This window comes from Leptonychotes weddellii, chromosome 8 (assembly GCF_054177405.1).
Source record: "Leptonychotes weddellii isolate Sample4059 chromosome 8, ASM5417740v2, whole genome shotgun sequence".
Taxonomy (NCBI): domain Eukaryota; kingdom Metazoa; phylum Chordata; class Mammalia; order Carnivora; family Phocidae; genus Leptonychotes; species Leptonychotes weddellii.
In genome coordinates this window covers 54,376,208-54,393,435 of record NC_138376.1, presented here as the reverse complement: position 1 = coordinate 54,393,435, position 17,228 = coordinate 54,376,208, and the positions used below count along the sequence as shown (strand labels likewise).

The window sequence follows — 17,228 nt, the reverse complement described above, 5'->3', positions numbered from 1 at the left end:
TTTTTTTTTTTTTTTTTTTAAGATTTTATTTATTTGATAGACACAGCGAGAGAGAACACAAGCAGGGGGAGTGGCAGAGGGAGAAGCAGGCTTCCCGCCGAGCAGGGAGCCCGATGCGGGGCATGATCCCAGGACGCTGGGATCATGACCTGAGCCGAAGGCAGACGCTTAATGACTGAGCCACCCAGGCGTACCATAACTGTGCTTTTTTATGTATCTGAAAAAAGTTATAAAGTCTTCATTTATACTCTTTCTCTTAGGTGCTCTAATACAGTGAGCCTATTAATATAACTGCAGTGTTCATCAGGGAGATAATAGTGGACCCACAACTAAACCTGAAGAAAAATCTCAGCTTGCAGATTTACCTACTTATAAGGACCTTGTCCATTAAATGTTACCAAAGTGAAAGTTTTGTTTTTGTTTTTTTTTTAAGATTTGATTTATTTGACAGAGACACAGCGAGAGAGGGAACACAAGCAGGGGGTGTGGGAGAGGGAGAAGCAGGCTTCCCGTCAAGCAGGGAGCCCGATGTGGGGCTTGATCCCAGGACCCCAGGATCATGACCCGAGTCGAAGGCAGACGCTTAACGACTGAGCCACCCAGGTACCCCCAAAGTGAAAGTCTTATGTTCAAAACTGTTTTGAAAGTTAGTAGTCTTTTGCTTGGTCAATGAGGCAATTTCAAAGCCCTCAAATTCTTAGGGCTACAAATTTTAAACTCTACAAAATCACCTAGAATCATTCAGCTGATTTCCAGCATTGGAATATAGTATGTAGGGTGAAAGTTGACTTTTGAGATTCCTATACTTCTGCAGGAAATCCTCACCAGTAATTATCTTTTTTTTCTCACCAGTAATTATCTTTGAACATTAATGAAAACCCTGTAAAATAGAAAGGTTGGAAATGATCATACTTTCCTATGATCCACAATACAGAAAATTTTTTGGCAACCTGGTTAAGGGAGAATAAAGGTAAATTTTATATCATACAGTATTTTCTTACGAAACTGTTATGGCCATGATTTCTAAACAATAAAGACAAATCCATAGTAACTGGTGACTAGTGTTTCCCTGTTTTAAGTCAGAAGTGACAGAAAAATTGAAATGATGCTGGCTCTCCTCTTCCTCTTCAGTACTTCGATTCTATGGTGTCACAAAGTTTAGGGTGGGATGACCACCTGGGTCCTTTGGCTGGCTGGTTCACCTTAACCTTTCTGTATAGACTAGAGGATGAATACAGACAAGTGGGTCAGAGAGCCTTCCTTGTTCCTGGAAATGCCAACTCGGATCTCTGGTATCATTAAGGAGAAGTTCCCATGTCAGCTTCAGGCCAAAGCAGATACTTAAGACCATACCAGGGGCCCTGAAGTCACTCTGGAAACAGATCTATGTGTTAAGCCTGATTATGGGTCAGAGGCAGCCAAAAAGCTTGTTGCTATAATCAGATATGGCTACTTGGATGTAGCTCAGTTTTCATGGATTTGTTTCATCTAATTTTAGTCTTTCCATTAAAGTAGTCAGTATCAGTAGCAAGTAAAAAGTATTTGTAATGCTGGATCATTTAGCAGTGATGAATTCTTTTTGATACTTGATTTAGTAATTTCAAAAAGTGGTAACTTTTACTTTAGTTATGGCTATTCCTAGACAGAATTCTTACTACAGAGGCAATATTGATTACAATACTATATTACATTTTAAAAAGGCCATTTTGCACTACCTGTTTAGCACCGGAAGGGAAATCACTGTTTTAAAACTTTTTTCTGGTTAGGGGACACCTGGGTGGCTCAGTCGGTTAAGTGTCTGCCCAGCATCCTGGGATGGAGTCCCACATCAGGCTTCTTGCTCAGCAGGGAGCCTGCTTCTCCTCTGCCTGCCACTCCCCCTGCTTGTGCTCTCTCTCTCTGACGAATAAATAAAATCTTTAAAAAAAAAGACAACAAAAAACTTTTTCTGGTTAAATACAAGAGTAAAAGCAGTAGTGCTTTTGGGGTGCTTAATGATTGAAATTTATCTTGAGGAAATATAAAGTTCTTAAATGCTTTGGAAGGTTCTTGATGGCTGTAATTTGGGCCTAGTTGACAGTACACATATTAAGAAATTTAAGTTTTATAATGTGATTCCAGTATAATAGTAACTGACTCACTGAAAAATGATGGAAGACATTTGTTTTAGGTTCTGCCTTTTGGTTTAGGATCTTTAAATCTATAATTTAAAATGTGTTAACTTTTACAAAATTACCTTGCTTAAAAAGAGTGTTCCAAAACAGCTTACTTACCTTCTCGTTCTGCTGGCCAGAATGCTATAGACCATCATGCTCTAGGGAAAAATCAGTTAAGGGCGCCTGGGTGGCTCAGTTGGTTGGGCGACTGCCTCCGGCTCAGGTCATGATCCTGGAGTCCCGGGATCGAGTCCCGCATCGGGCTCCCTGCTCGGCAGGGAGTCTGCTTCTCCCTCTGACCCTCCCCCCTCTCATGTGCTCTCTCTCTCCTCTCATCCTCTCTCTCAAATAAATAAAATCTTTAAAAAAAAAAAAAAAGAAAGAAAGAAAAAGGAAAAATCAGTTAAAAATGTACTTCATAGACATCTCCCCCAATGGGGTGCCTGGGTGGCTCAGTCGGTTAAGGGTCTGTCTTCAGCTCAGGTCATGATCTCAGGGTTCTGGGATCGAGCCCTGCATCAGGCTCCCTGCTGAATAGGGAGTCTGCTTCTCTCTCTCGCTCTGTCCCTCCCCCCCAACCCTGCTTGTGCTCTCTCTCAAAGAAATAAAATCTTAAAAAAAAATCTCCCCCAACAATGACAATAGTCAGCCTCCCACAGAAGTTGGCCACACTTGTGATTTCCTCTACCCACCACAGACCACACTGCCTGGTAGTTAGAAAAACTAGGTACTGAAGTTCATTTCAACAGGAACACCAAAATAAAGAGGAAAGAGCTAAGGAGCACAAAGCATTTGTAAAATCATCGGTTCAGGGAGAGAGAAGGAAGGATTGAAGATTGGAACTTTTGCTAAATTAAGCCATTATAACCTTGAATTGTGAAGTTACCTCCTGTAGCCAGAGTTTGAATTTTATTATTTTTAAAAATATTTGGGCATTTTTTAGTTTCAACCTAGATTAGAATAGCCATGGCTTTTTCACTTCAGAAATTTCAACTCCTAGAAGAATATCCTGTCCAGAAGTGGTGTGAAATACTAGGAAGTCACCAACAGAGACTAGATCATTCTGAGCTGGCAGAGCTGCTTATCCTGGAGGACGCACAGTGAAAATAACCTGTTCCTCTTAGGCTCCCTCTTTACAATACTTTTATTATTGCACTTCTTTCATTCTACCTTAATTTTTATTATCTGTCTTACCTTAATCTCTTAACAAAATATAAACCTCTTGAATGCTTGCAATGTCATAGTTGTAGGGACTCAGGGCATGCTTTCTGAATGAATGAATATTACTAAAGGCAATAGATGACAAAACTAAAACTTAAGTGAATAAATGGGATAAAAATATTTGACACAAATATTAAGAACTATATACTTTTGTGATTGCCTTTGTCTCCATAACTCTTGTATCTTCATATTGTCTTCGACTTCATTTCCTCCCTATCTTCCTGTACTATCTCTGTTTTTCTGCTCCTAATATGAAATTGAAGCTTATTTTTATGACACTCATTTTATTTATGAAATAGATTTTTAGTATTTCCTAAGGTAAGAACCAGGTGAAAGAAACAACCAAGAGAATGAAAAGGCAATTCACATAATGGAAGAAAAAACCATGTATCTAATAACAGGTTAATATCCAGAATATATAAAAGACTCCTACAACTCAACAGCAACAACAAAAAACCCCAAACAACCCAATTAAAAAATGGGCAAAGAGCTTGACTAGATATTTCTTGCATAAGATATACAAATGACCAATAACCACATGAAAAGATGCTCAGCATCACTAGTCCTCAAAAAAATGCAAATCAAGACCACAATGAGATGCCATCTCACACCTATTAGGATGGCTATTATTAGATAAACAGAAAACAAATGTTGGCAAGACTGTGGAGAAATTGGAACCCTTATGCACTGTTGGTAGAAAAGTAAATTGGTACAGCTGCTATGGAAAACAGTATGACAGCTACCTCCACCAAAATTTAAAAAAACTACTGTATGATCCAGCAATTCCACACCTAGGTATATACCCAGAAGAATTGAAAGCAGGGTCATAAAGACCCTGTTCGAGGGTCATGTTCATAGTAGCATTATTCACAGTAGTTAAAAGGTGGAAGCAACCTAAGTGTCCATCAACAGATGCATGGGATAAGTAAAATGTATATAAATACAGTGAAATACTTTTCAGCCTTAAAAAGAAAGGAAATTCTGACACATGTTACAACATGGATGAACCTAGAGGACATTATGCTAAGTGAAATAACCCAGTCAAAAACACAATATTCTAGGATTCCACTTATTTTTTTTAAGATTTTATTTATTTATTTGAGAGAGACTGGACCAGAGAAAGCACAAGCAGGGGGAGCAGCAGAGGAAGAAACAGACTCCCTGTTCAGCTGAGCAGGGAGTCTGACACAAGACTCAATCCCAGGACCCGGGGATCATGACATGAGCCGAAGGCAGACACTTAACCAACTAAGCCACCCAGGCACCCCTAGGATTCCACTTCTATGTGGTACCTAGAGTGGTCAGATTCTCCTAAAGACAAAGGAGAGTGGTGACTGGTGGGGTGGGGTGGGGGGCGAGGGAGGAATATGGAGTTATTGTTTAATGGGTACAGAGTTTCAGTTTTTGCAAGATGGGAGTTTCTGAAGAAGGATGGTAATGGTTGCACAACTGTGAATGTACTTAATGCCACTATACACTTAAAAATGGTTAAGATGGTGAATTTTTGTTGTGTATATTTTACAATTTTTTTAAAAGCTAAATGGATTTGTGTATGTATCTCAGCTCTAAAACCTATTTACTGATCATTTACCCCCTACTTATTTCTGAAAATATACTTGAGACATTTTAAAGCAAAGAAAATTAAGGATCAGCTGAGGAAAAGGCAGATCACACTTAAATGTTAAATTCCAGCTCTGAGCTTCCTGTCAATGGTATAGTTCTGTCTCATCAAGGAGACCAAGAAAAGGGGCGCCTGGGTGGCTCAGTTGGTTAAGCAGCTGCCTTCGGCTCAGGTCATGATCCCAGGGTCCCCGGGATCGAGCCCCGCATCGGGCTCCCTGCTCGGCAGGGAGCCTGCTTCTCCCTCTCCTTCTGCCTGCCTCTCTGCCTACTTGTTCTATCTCTCTGTCAGATAAATAAAATAAAAAATAAAATCTTAAAAAAAAAAAAAAGACCAAGAAAAAATGTTTTCCTATTACTAAAATCTAAGGGATGGGCGCCTGGGTGGCTCAGTCAGTTAGGCGTCTGCCTTTAGTTCAGGTCATGATCTTGAGGTCCCAAAATCGAGCCCTGCATCGGTCTCCCTACTCAGTGGGGAGTCTGCTTCTCTCTCTCTCTCTCAAATAAATAAATTAAATCTTAAAAAAAAAAAAAAGTAGGGGCGCCTGGGTGGCTCAGTTGGTTGAGCGACTGCCTTCAGCTCAGGTCATGATCCCAGGGTCCCGGGATCGAGTCCCGCATCGGGCTCCCTGCTCTGCGGGGAGCCTGCTTCTCCCTCTCCCACTCCCCCTGCTTGTGTTCCTTCTCTCGCTGTGTCTCTCTGTCAAATAAATAAATAAAATCTTAAAAAAAAAAAAAAGTAAGCTTTGGGCATGCTTGAATGCCTCTCTAGACAAGTATAGGTTGACACCCTATGCTCTTATGCCCTAGGGAAAGGATGCATTTATTTTGATCTAGAACCTCATTTTGACAGTCACTGACTTCTAAATCACCATTCTCAAACTGCTAGCTGCAATTCATTAGCAAGCTATGAAAATTTTTGTCATAGGTAATAAAAATACTATTCTCTGACACTTTTGTTTCACTACTTCATATACAAATTATATTTCACCAATTTTAGGACTTATTTTTTTCCTTTTATCATCTCTAAATTGTTGTATGTTCTATAGTCAGTAGAATCTTAAAAATTGGCAGCATTTGGGGTGCCTGGGTGGCTCAGTGGTTAAGCGTCTGCCTTCGGCTCAGGTCACGATCCCAGGGTCCTGGTATTGAGACCTGCGTCAGGCTCCCTGCTCGGCGGGAAGCCTGCTTCTCCCTCTCCCACTCCCCCTGCTTGTGTTCCCTCTCTCACTGTGTCTCTCTCTGTCAAATAAATAAATAAAATCTTTTTTTTTAATAAATAAAATCTTTAAAAAAAATTGGCAGCATTTGTGACTTCCAACTGAAAACATCTTAGATGCAATGAAATACTGTTATACTGTGTTGCAATAGAAAATATATTTCTTACTATGGATCCTAGTCAAAAAGGTTTGAAAAAGACCAATCTGTTTAAATAATAGCACTACTCCCTACTGGGAAAGCCCCAATATATTAGGATTTTTTTTTTAAGATTTTATTTATTCATTTGAGGGAGGGAGGCAGAAAGAGAGAGAGAGCGTGTGTGCACAAGCAGGGGGAAAGGCAGAGAGGGAGAAGCAGACTCCCTGCTGAACTGGGAGCCCAACATGGGGCTCATTCCCAGGATCTGGAGAGTATGACCTGAGAGAAAGGCAGACGTTCAACCATCTGAGCCACCCAGGCACCCCTATATTAGGATTCTTTAACATGTGTGTATTTCTCAAAGTAGGAAAAACTTATCGATCTCTCCTATGCTATAGCATGGCTAGGTGATGTGATTAAAGTATAATTGCAAGTTGCTGTTGGGCATGGACCTCAGCTATTCCGACTTCACAATACCTTTCTGCCACTTTCAGTGACTTTTTTTTCCTCCTAAGGACCAGAAGTCCTCCACTAGATGAAGTTTCTCCAGCTCTCCTAAACAATCTCCTTCTCTGGGCTTAACCTTCAATTCCCTCCCACTCCCACACTTTGTAGCCTATCTCATGCTAAACATTTATGGAGTTGCCATGCTTAATGAACCATGACAGCACTCAATCTAAGTGTTACCTCAGAGTTTAGAGGCTATAGGGGAATTTAGAATGTGATTTTCACTCTGAACAGCATTCTCTGCAGATTTACAATATTCTTCATGTACTTGAAGACAATAATACTCTTCTAGTGTTTGCTAGGCTAAACAACTACTTTTCAAATCCAGTGCCTCATAATTCAAATTTAGTCTTTATGTTGGTTGCTCTTTGAATTCTCTTTCAGAGTTGGTCTACACTATTTAAAACACAACAATCAAAATTTAAAACATGTTAAGAAACATAAAAAATGGACTGTGTAGGGGCGCCTGGGTGGCTCAGTCATCGAGTGTCTGCCTTCGGCTCTGGTCATGATCCCGGGGTCCTGGGATCGAGCCCCGCATCGGGCTCCCTGCTCTGCGGGAAGCCTGCTTCTCCCTCTCCCACGCCCCCTGCTTGTGTTCCCTCTCTCGCTATGTCTCTGTATGTCAAATAAACAAATAAAATCTTAAAAAAAAAAAAGGACCATCTAAACTTAAAAGGAAACATTCTAGACTGTATGTAAGACAACACCAGCACACATGCCATGTTTCAAGCAATGAAAAAGGAAATTTACTGAATTTTCTGTATTTCCAACTTCACACAGAACTTAAAGGTGGGAGGGAGGGCAGTTTAACAAATTTCAGCTTTGAAGAAAAACATTCACCAACAGTTACATAAAATATGAGAAACTGAGTTCCAAGAGATGCATTCTCTAACCTCAATATAAAGATTTAGCTACAGGGGTGCCTGTGTGGCTCAATCAGTGAAGAGTCCGACTCTTGGGGCGCCTGGGTGGCTCAGTTGGTTAAGCGTCTGCTTTCAGCTCAGGTCATGATCCCAGGCTCCTGGGATGAGTTCCGCATTGGGCTCCCTGCTTCTCCTCTGCCTCTGCCTCTCATGAATAAATAAAATCTTTAAAAAAGGAAGAGTCCGACTCTTGGTTTTGGCTGAGGTCATGATCTCTCTGGGTCGTGACCTCCAGGCTAAGTGGGGAGTCTGCTGGAGATGATCTCCCTCTCCCTTTGGTCCTCCCCTGGCTCACGCAGTCTCTCTCCCTCAAATAAAATCTTAAAGAAACAGGGGCGCCTGGGTGGCTCAGATGGTTAAGCGTCTGCCTTCGGCTCAGGTCATGATCCCGGAGTCCTGGGATCGAGTCCCGCATCGGGCTCCCCGCTCTGCGGGAAGTCTGCTTCTCCCTCTGCTTCTCTCTGTCTCTCTCTCTCTCATGAATAAGTAAATAAAATCTTTAAAAAAAAAAAAAAAAACTTTAAAAAAAAAAAAATCTTAAAGAAACAAAAAAAAGATTTAGCTATAAGAAAATGTTCCCTCTACCCAACTGAATAAAAATCACCTCATTTCTTGTTAGACATTTACTGAGTTGCCAGCTCTACACAGAATCTTGAAGAGGCTCAAGAGACATGTCCAAAGGGTCAATCAAGTTTTGACAATAGCTAAAGAGAAGGGCTGCAGGTCAAGTCTCGGTCACGCCCTTCCTTTGTTGCAATGATCCAGTTGCACCCCTTATACTAAAATGGTTACAGCCCAAGCCTCAGAAAATGTTGCAGATGCTCTCATCAGAAAGCTGAGAGAGGGAGGCCTGGGTGCCTCAGTTGGTTAAGCGGCTGCCTTTGCTCAGGTCATGATCCCAGGGTCCTGGAATTGAGTCCTGCACTGGGCTCCTTGCTCAGCGGGGAGCCTGCTTCTCCCTCTGCCTGCTGCTCTCTCTCTCTCTCTGACAAATAAATAAAATCTCTAAAAAAAAAAAAGGAAAAAAAAAAAAGTTTGAGAGAACCACTTCCTCAGTTTGGGTGGCTCCAGACAGCCCAGGAACTCAAAACTCAAATTGCTTATGTGGCAACCCTACAGTTTATCACACCACCAACTTAGAATATTCCCCTAATCACAAGATTTTACTAAAAATTTAACCAAGTCCTTTAACATCTAGAAACCACATTTGCAGGATCACACCATAAAATCTTGTCGTCTTAGCTGCCAATTATTCTCTTTAGAATATTCTAAAAATGAAACTACCTACTTTTGACTTACGTCTATTTTCTTTCTTTTTTAAAAAGATTATTTATTTATTTACTTGACAGAGAGAGACACAGCGAGAAAGGGAACACAAGCAGGGGGAGTGGAAGAGGGAGGAGAAGCAGACTTCCCGCTGAGCAGGGAGCTGGATGTGGGGCTTGATCCCAGGACCCTGGGATCATGACCTGGGCTGAAGGCAGACACTTAACAACTGAGCCACCCAGGCGCCCCTTACGTCTATTTTCAAATCTAATCTGCTTTATGAAAACAATAACCTACATCTTAGACAATGTCTCAAAAGATTGTGTTACAGGGAATATCCAGACTGCATATGTTGCTATTTTGATCACTTCTGGATGTAAATTTTGACAAAAGCTAGAACAACTCGAACTCTTTTAAGTAAATCATGATTAGTTAAGAAATTTAAATTCCTAGTACAGATTTTACTCCCACCTTGACTGACCTTAAGTGGCACAGCAATTATTTTTGTCTGCTGAAAAAGGGAAAGGAAATTTAAAGCTATTACCTATTTCACCTTGCTTTTACCAAGCATTTGCCAAATTTTTCATCATGATTATCTTGTGATCAAAATGGTGAAATATGACCTGGATTATTAAATATTAGGTGAATTTGCAATTGGCTGGACCATCATAATCAAAGAACAGTTCTATAGTGCAATACCTCAGGTCTGTTTCTGGAGCTAGTTTGTTTAGTATTTATCAATAATTTATGTAAAACTTACAGAAATACATTATAAATATCAGATGTATAAATAACAAAGTCCATACTTTTATTTAACATGCTAGATAGCAGATTCCAGATTCAAAATTACCTCAAGATGAGATACAGCGGAGATAAATATAAACTCCCAACATTTGAGTTTTTAAAAGTAACCAAAACAGTGGTGCCTTGGATTGGATCCTGAAACAGAAAAAGGCCATTAAAAAAAAATTGATGAAATCTGAATAAAGCCTGGAGATTAATAGTAACATATCAATGTTGGTTTCTTAGTTTTGACAAATGTACTATGGTAGGACAAGATGGTAACATTAGGGGAAACAGGGCGCCTGGGTGGCTCAGTCGTTAAGCATCTGCCTTCGGCTCAGGTCATGGTCCCAGGATCCTGGGATCGAGTCCCACATCGGGCTCCCTGCTCCACGGGAAGCCTGCTTCTCCCTCTCCCACTCCCCCTGCTTCTGTTCCTGCTCTCGCTCTCTCTCTCTCTGTCAAATAAATAAATAAAATCTTTAAAAAAAAAAAAAAAAAAAAAAAAAAAAAAACATTAGGGGAAACAAACTAGGTGAGGGTGTCTACAGGAACTCTAGATTTATAGAAAAGTTGCAAAAATAGGATAGTTACTCCAAAAATAAAAGGTTATTAAAAAAAAACAAAAAACTTCAGGGGCGCCTGAGTGGCTCAGTTGTTAAGCGTCTGCCTTCGGGCTCAGGTGATGATCCCAGGGTCCTGGGATCAAGCCCCGCACTGGGCTCCCTGCTCTGCTGGAAGCCTGCTTCTACCTTTCACACTCCCCCTGCTTGTGTTCCCTCTCTTGCTGTGTCTGTCAAATAAATAAATAAAATCTTAAAAAAAAAAAAAAGCTTCACAAAGCAAATAGTTTAAAGGAGATTTAAAGTATAATTTACATTTAAAAAATCAGGTAATGGGGCGCCTGGGCGGCTCAGTAGGTTAAGCATCTGCCTTTAGGCTCAGGTCAGGGTTCCCTGCTCACTGGGGAGTCTGCCTCTCTCTGCCCTTCCCCCTGCTCCTTCTCTCACTCTCTCTCAAAATATTATATATATATAATATAATAAAATCTTTTAAAAAAAAATCCAAGAGGGTTTTAAAATAAATAAATAATCAGGTGATATTTGTTGACCTTAATCCAAAAGTACCACCGAGTTGCTTTACAGCAACTGATCTTCCAAACAGCTATAATAAAAGCTACCTTTTATTATTGGCTGTTTACAATAGGCCAGGTACTGGGTACAGAGTCTATATCCACTAACTCATTTCATCTTCACAACAATCCCAAGAAATGGGACAGTATTATGCCCATTAGACAAATGATGAAAGGGACAGCTTCTCCCCACTTAAACTACTCTGATCATCTAGTCCAAATGCATCAATTTAGGAAACTAGAGTCCAAATAAGGTGACTTATCTCTTGGGTCAATAAAAGCACACTCTACATTAAGAGATCACATCTACATCCACTTAAGCATCCACAGCTATAATATATTTAATTTTGGCGCACGCACTTTAAAAGCCATAAACAGGGGGAAAAAAAAGCTATAAACTAGAAAGGAGAATGGTATGGAAAGAATCTAGAAACCATGTGACCTAAGGTTAAGAAACAGCTGTTAAGTGTTTAGCTCAGAGTGACTAAAGGGTATTAATTGGGGACACCTGGCTGGCTCAGTTGGAGGAGCATGTGACTTTTGATCTCAGGGTCATGTTCGAGCCCCATATTGGGTGTAGAGATTACTTAAAATTTTTTTTTAAAAAGGGCATCTTAAATTAGTGGTTCCTGTAAATAGAATGAAATAGTTCAATTATCCTAGATGAGAGCCTAAGTATATTAAAAGTTACCATCAAGGAAATATAATGAATTAAGAAAAAAAAATCCTCAGCAATAGGATGATTTAGGAGCCACCCTCTATACCTGTCTGCCATCTCTAATGTGTTGTGAGGTCTCTGCCCTCCAATATATGATATCCACAGCGATGACATAATCAAGTGAAGATTTCAATGAATATACTTCAAAGTTGATTTGAGATTAAAAAAGGCTTTTAGATTCTTTAGATTTTTTCTGATTCTATGTAATGGTTATGAGGCTAAAATATAGACATTTAAATGTCTAAGAAATAGGGGCGCCTGGGTGGCTCAGTCAGTTAAGTGTCTGCCTTCGGCTCAGGTCATGATCCCGGGGTCCTGGGATTGAGCCCTGCATCAGGGAGCCTGCTTCTCCCGCTCCCTCTGCCCGCAGCTCCCCCTGCTTGGACTTGCACTCTCTGTCAAGTAAATAAAATCTTAAAAAAAAAAAATGTCTAAGAAGAAATGTTTTCAGGGGCGCCTGGGTGGCTCAGTCATTAAGCGCCTGCCTTCGGCTCAGGTCATGATCCCAGGGTCCTGGGATAGAGCCCCACATTGGGCTCCCTGCTCAGCGGGAGGCCTGCTTCTCCCTCTCTCACTCCCCCTCTCACTGCCCCTGCTTGTGTTCCCTCTCTCGCTGTGCCTCTGTCAAATGAATAAATAAAATCTTAAAAAAAAAAAAGTAATGTTTTCATATGCTCCAATAACTCCTACTTGTCCTTCAGATCTCCATTATTCCTGACAAGTACCTTCTCTAGCCAATCCAAATTGTGTCCCTTTTACTCTTCACCCTCATAGTATCTTTTTTTTTTTTTTAAGATTTTATGTATTTGACAGAGAGAGACACAGCAAGAGAGAGAACACAAGCAGGGAGAGTGGGAGAGGGAGAAGCAGGCTTCCCTGAGCAGGGAGCCCAATGCGGGGCTCGATCCCAGGACCCTGGGATCATGACCTGAGGTGAAGGCAGATGCTTAACCGACTGAGCCACCCAGACACCCCTCATAGTATCCTTTTCTTCATAACATCATCACAACTCAGAATTACTTTATGCTCATCTCTACCTCCCCCACTGGATTATAAACTCAAAGGGGAAGACCTGTCCATTTTGTTCACAACTCTATCCCCAGTGCCTAGAATAATATGACTTTGTAGGCACAATTAAAAAAAATAAGAATAATCCTTCATTGATCTATAGAATCTAACACTTTTCTTCCTTAAAAAAATTAACCACAGCAAAATAAAACTAAAAACTTCCCTTAAGAAATTGATTACTAATGGTTTAGTCACTTTGGAAAGGTTTAGCAGTTTCCTATAAAAGGCATACATTTGCCGTACAATCCAATGATCTCATTGCTAGGTATTTACACAAGATGAAAACCTATAGTCATACACAAACCTACATGTGAATGTTTAAAGTGGCTCAATTCATAATCTTCCAAAACTGGAAACTAAATGTCCCCCAGCTGGGAATGGATAAACTGTCCCATTAAAAAGCAACAGATTACAGGGGCGCCTGGGTGACTCAGGTAAGTGCCCAACTCTTGACTTCAGCTCAGGTCATGAGGCTTGGTGCTCAGCAGTGAGTCTGCTCGAGATTCTCTCTCCCTCTCCCTCTGCCCCCTCCCCCAGCTCATGCCCACACACTCTCAAATGAATCTTCTAAAAGAAGAGATTACAGATACATGTGAAAGAGATTAATCAAATTCATCATGCTGAGTGGAAAAAAAAAAAAGGCCTATACTGTATGACTCATGTATGACATTGCTGCCAAAACAAAATTATAGGGACAGAAAATAGATCAGTGGTTACCAAGACTTATAGAGGAGTGGGTTTACTACAAAGAGGCACGGGGTAATTTCGGTGGGGGAGGGTGGGGAGGGAGATGGTGGAACTGTTCTATACCTTGATTGTGGTGAACTATACATCTGTCAAAACTTAAAATTAAGGGTGCTTGGGTGGCTCAGTTGGTTAAACCATCTGCCTTTGGCTCAGATCATGATCTCAGGGTCCTGGGATCAAGCTCCAGGTTGGGTCAGGGCTCAAGTGGGGAGTCTGCTTGTCCCTTTGCCCCTCCCCCTGCTCTCTCAAATAAAAATTTTTTTAACGTTTATTTGACAGAGAGCGAGAGAGCACAAGCAGGGGGAACAGTATTGGGAGAAGCAGACTCTGCACTGAGTAGGGAAACCGATGTGGGGCTCCATCCCAGGACCCTGGGATCATGACCTGAGCTGAAGGCAGACACTTAACCATCTGATCTGAGCCACCCAGGCGCCCCTCAAATAAAATCTTAAAAAAAAAATTACAAAATTGTGTAAATGGGTGAATTTTAACTGTATGTAAATACCTTAAGAAAGTAAGGAAAAACCTTTAAATTGCTTAGTAAAAGCTTCCTAATATTTTTTGCTTACTTGGGAAGTAACTGTAACATTAACTTAGCATTATCTTTGTTATCATGAGGTCTCTCCCACAGAAACCAGAGCTCTAAACTCTTAAGATACCCATGGGCCCCTTTAAGGGCAGTCCAAAGTCAATGCCATTTTCCTTATTTCACTTTTTGCTAGTGACTGATGGACATCACATTTAGGTCCTATCTGTTTAGAAAACAAAAGGACAAAAATCATATGATCCCTCTCAAAGATTTCCATTGGATCAGGGGTCAACTACCTTTCAGGAAACATGTAGCAGTTTCAAGAAATCAAGGAAATTCCCAGAGACTTGCAAATAATGGAGGCGACTTTGATACCACCTAGATGAAAAAGAACCTATGGGTTGGTAGTGGAAAAAGACATTATGATAAAACAGATCAGGAAAGAAAGCTTCAGGAAGGTAAACAAAGAAAGGGGGAAACAGGTCTTACTCCTCTCATCCAAAACATCATGCACTCCTCCCTTGCAGGACCTAGATCTCACTGTTCACTCCCTGGAGGCTGCAGGTTAACTCCAGAATGTATCTTAACTTTCAGTGGACTGAATCTATTTCTGCAGCATTTTGTGGTAACAAATGAACTAAACATTTGAGTACCAACCTAAAGCATATGTAAAGCCACATTAACACCCAAGAAATTAGTTGTCACCCTTTTTCTAGAGTTGCCCATTTCAGGTATTGTGACTACAATGGCCACAAAAAGTTTGTTTTGGGTTGAGCTCCATGCTCAACTCAGCAGAAAAGGTTAACAAGGTAAATCAATTTAAATACACATAAAACAGTTTTTGTAATAGTCATCAGAGTTTTTACACCCCATGTAACTAAACTCTACTTAAAATCAAGGACTCTGCACCATTTGTACAGCCAATAACCATTACTGGGCGGAATGCTCCTGGGAGGTAAAATGACCAAGTGTTAGAGGTATACAATTGAGTTCTGATCTGGCTGAAAACTTATTTTTGACTGCCTATTCTGGGCATTGGATGAATAACCAGAATAATTAAAAAAAAATCAGATATGCCCTACTGACAATCTGTTTTAACTCCTAAACCAGAAAGCCTTTCCCGTTTCATATTCTGTAATCACACCAGAATTCCTGGGACAAATTTCAACAAGCTCCCACCTGAGATTCCTTACAAACATGGATAATTTAACAGCTTGCCAATTTAAAACATAAAGGTCAAACACTAGTTTGAAGCATTCGGGCCTTATAAAAACACTAACTTTACTCAATTCAAACACAAAATGCAGTTAGTATATAAAACTCAGCAGAGGGGCCCCTGGGTGGGTCAGTCAAGCAACTGCCTTTGGCTCAGGTCATCACCCTGGAGCCCCAGGATCGAGTCCCACATCCCCAGGATCGAGTCCCACATCGGGCTCCCTACCCAGTAGGGAGTCTGCTTCTCCCTCTGACCCTACCCCCTCTCGTGCACTCTCTCAAAAAAAAAAAAAAAAATTAAAGCTGAAGTACAAATGCTATTATTAAGTTCAGGTTTCAAACTAATTTGTAGTGAACACCAGTAGGTGGTGCTCAAACCAGACAATGGCACATCCGTATTAGATTCTATGGAGTTAAGCATCCGAACTAGCCAACTGAAGCTTTTCTGGACACTATCCCACTCTCCTTCCTACCCTTCCCCTTAGTGGGAGCAATTTTCTGCAGTTCTGAGTTCTACGAGGTGGAACAAATCCCTTACAGTTAACATTACAGTTCAAAACACTTTATGTCAGCTACCATTTATTGATTTTTAGGAACCTTACCTGGATCATCTTCTCTAACTCTAAACAGTAAGCACATTTGTTCAAATAAGTGAAAAATCTTGGAAGTTGTGGACAAAATCTTTTATTAGTTTTACAGACCTCATCAGTGCCCCTGGTAGTACCATTATGACCATTTTACCTAACTTAGAACTAAATGAGAAAATTTTTTCAACTGCAGTCCTTTCTCACCTATGGATATTTCCCTTAGCACTGTTCACCTTATAAAATAGGACACATCCTGTTACTTTTTGCCTGATAAACTTCTTTCGTAAGCAAAAGCCTATTCAGGGAATTAATGTTCAAATGGTCAAGATTATCAAATGCACCAGTGTTTCGAGATATTTGCCAGCTATCCAAAGCCAAGAATTAGATGGTTGACTCCCAAACACTGTTGATTTACCGAACACTGAATTCTTTTAAGTTCTAAAGTTAATTTTTAAAGAGCTCGCTTTTCATCCTGTTCAACTGTCATCTTTCAATATTCCCTATTGTTTTTGGAGTGACACTTATCAAGACCTCCAAAACCTTTACAAACTAAAAACAAAGCTTACCCTGCACTCCACTCCAAAATGGATCCTCTCATTATTTCCCATTGCACCTCTTCAAACCTTGGTTAATAATCTCCAGTGCATGACGACTCTTCACCCAACCTTGCTCTTTAAAGATGAAAATTCCTATCGGGAAGTGGATTTCTAGTTCTTAAGTGACAGTAAACTTCCCGTAGACTTTCTTCTACAACCTAGATACAATTAACTCTACCATTAAGTAAAACATTATTGAATGCCTGTTTTAGGGTACTTTAAACTACGTATTTATGTAACAAAGCATTCCAGTAACTGGGAAACTAAGTGTGACAATATATCAAGTTTACCCCACGGGATATAATAAAAGTCTTATATGCAACAGACTTTGGTATTACAGAATTTAACCTGTTTTGTAACTATCTTGTGGTGTTACTCTTTGCTTATCTGGTCTGTGTTGCACCAACAGACCCCCTTTCCCCATAGCTTTTTTCCCTTAGACAAGGTAAAAATGTTCAAGTTTCCACCCATGAAAAAAACGTTAACCCAAACTTAAGTTTCAGCGTTATTTTAACATTAGAAACAGGGTCTGCACAACACTTACTTTTACCTGAATAGTACTATACAAGGTTACAGTGTTGACCAAAAGAAGACACAGGTTTCTCATTAAACTTTTGTTTTAATGGGTCTCAAAATTCTGTGACAGATTTTTGGTCAAGTTGTTTCCATTAAAAAGTACTGATTTTAAAAACTAATAACTTAAAACTGCCACACACACACACAAAAAAAACAAATGGTCCACAAAACATTCTCCTTTCCTTCTGAAGGTTTTACGATGCATTGTTATCATTAACCAGT

General features: G+C 40.3%; 1 long non-coding RNA gene across 1 annotated transcript; it reads right to left on the bottom strand.

Annotated features, from left to right (window-relative positions):
- Positions 1-409: 409 nt before the first annotated feature.
- LOC145723031 (uncharacterized) lies at positions 410-5,520 on the bottom strand. The gene is made up of 2 exons (XR_014147744.1): positions 1,645-5,520; positions 410-1,614 (listed from the first exon to the last, which is right to left on the bottom strand). It is a non-coding gene; the product is annotated as an uncharacterized LOC145723031 (long non-coding RNA).
- Positions 5,521-17,228: the final 11,708 nt, after the last annotated feature.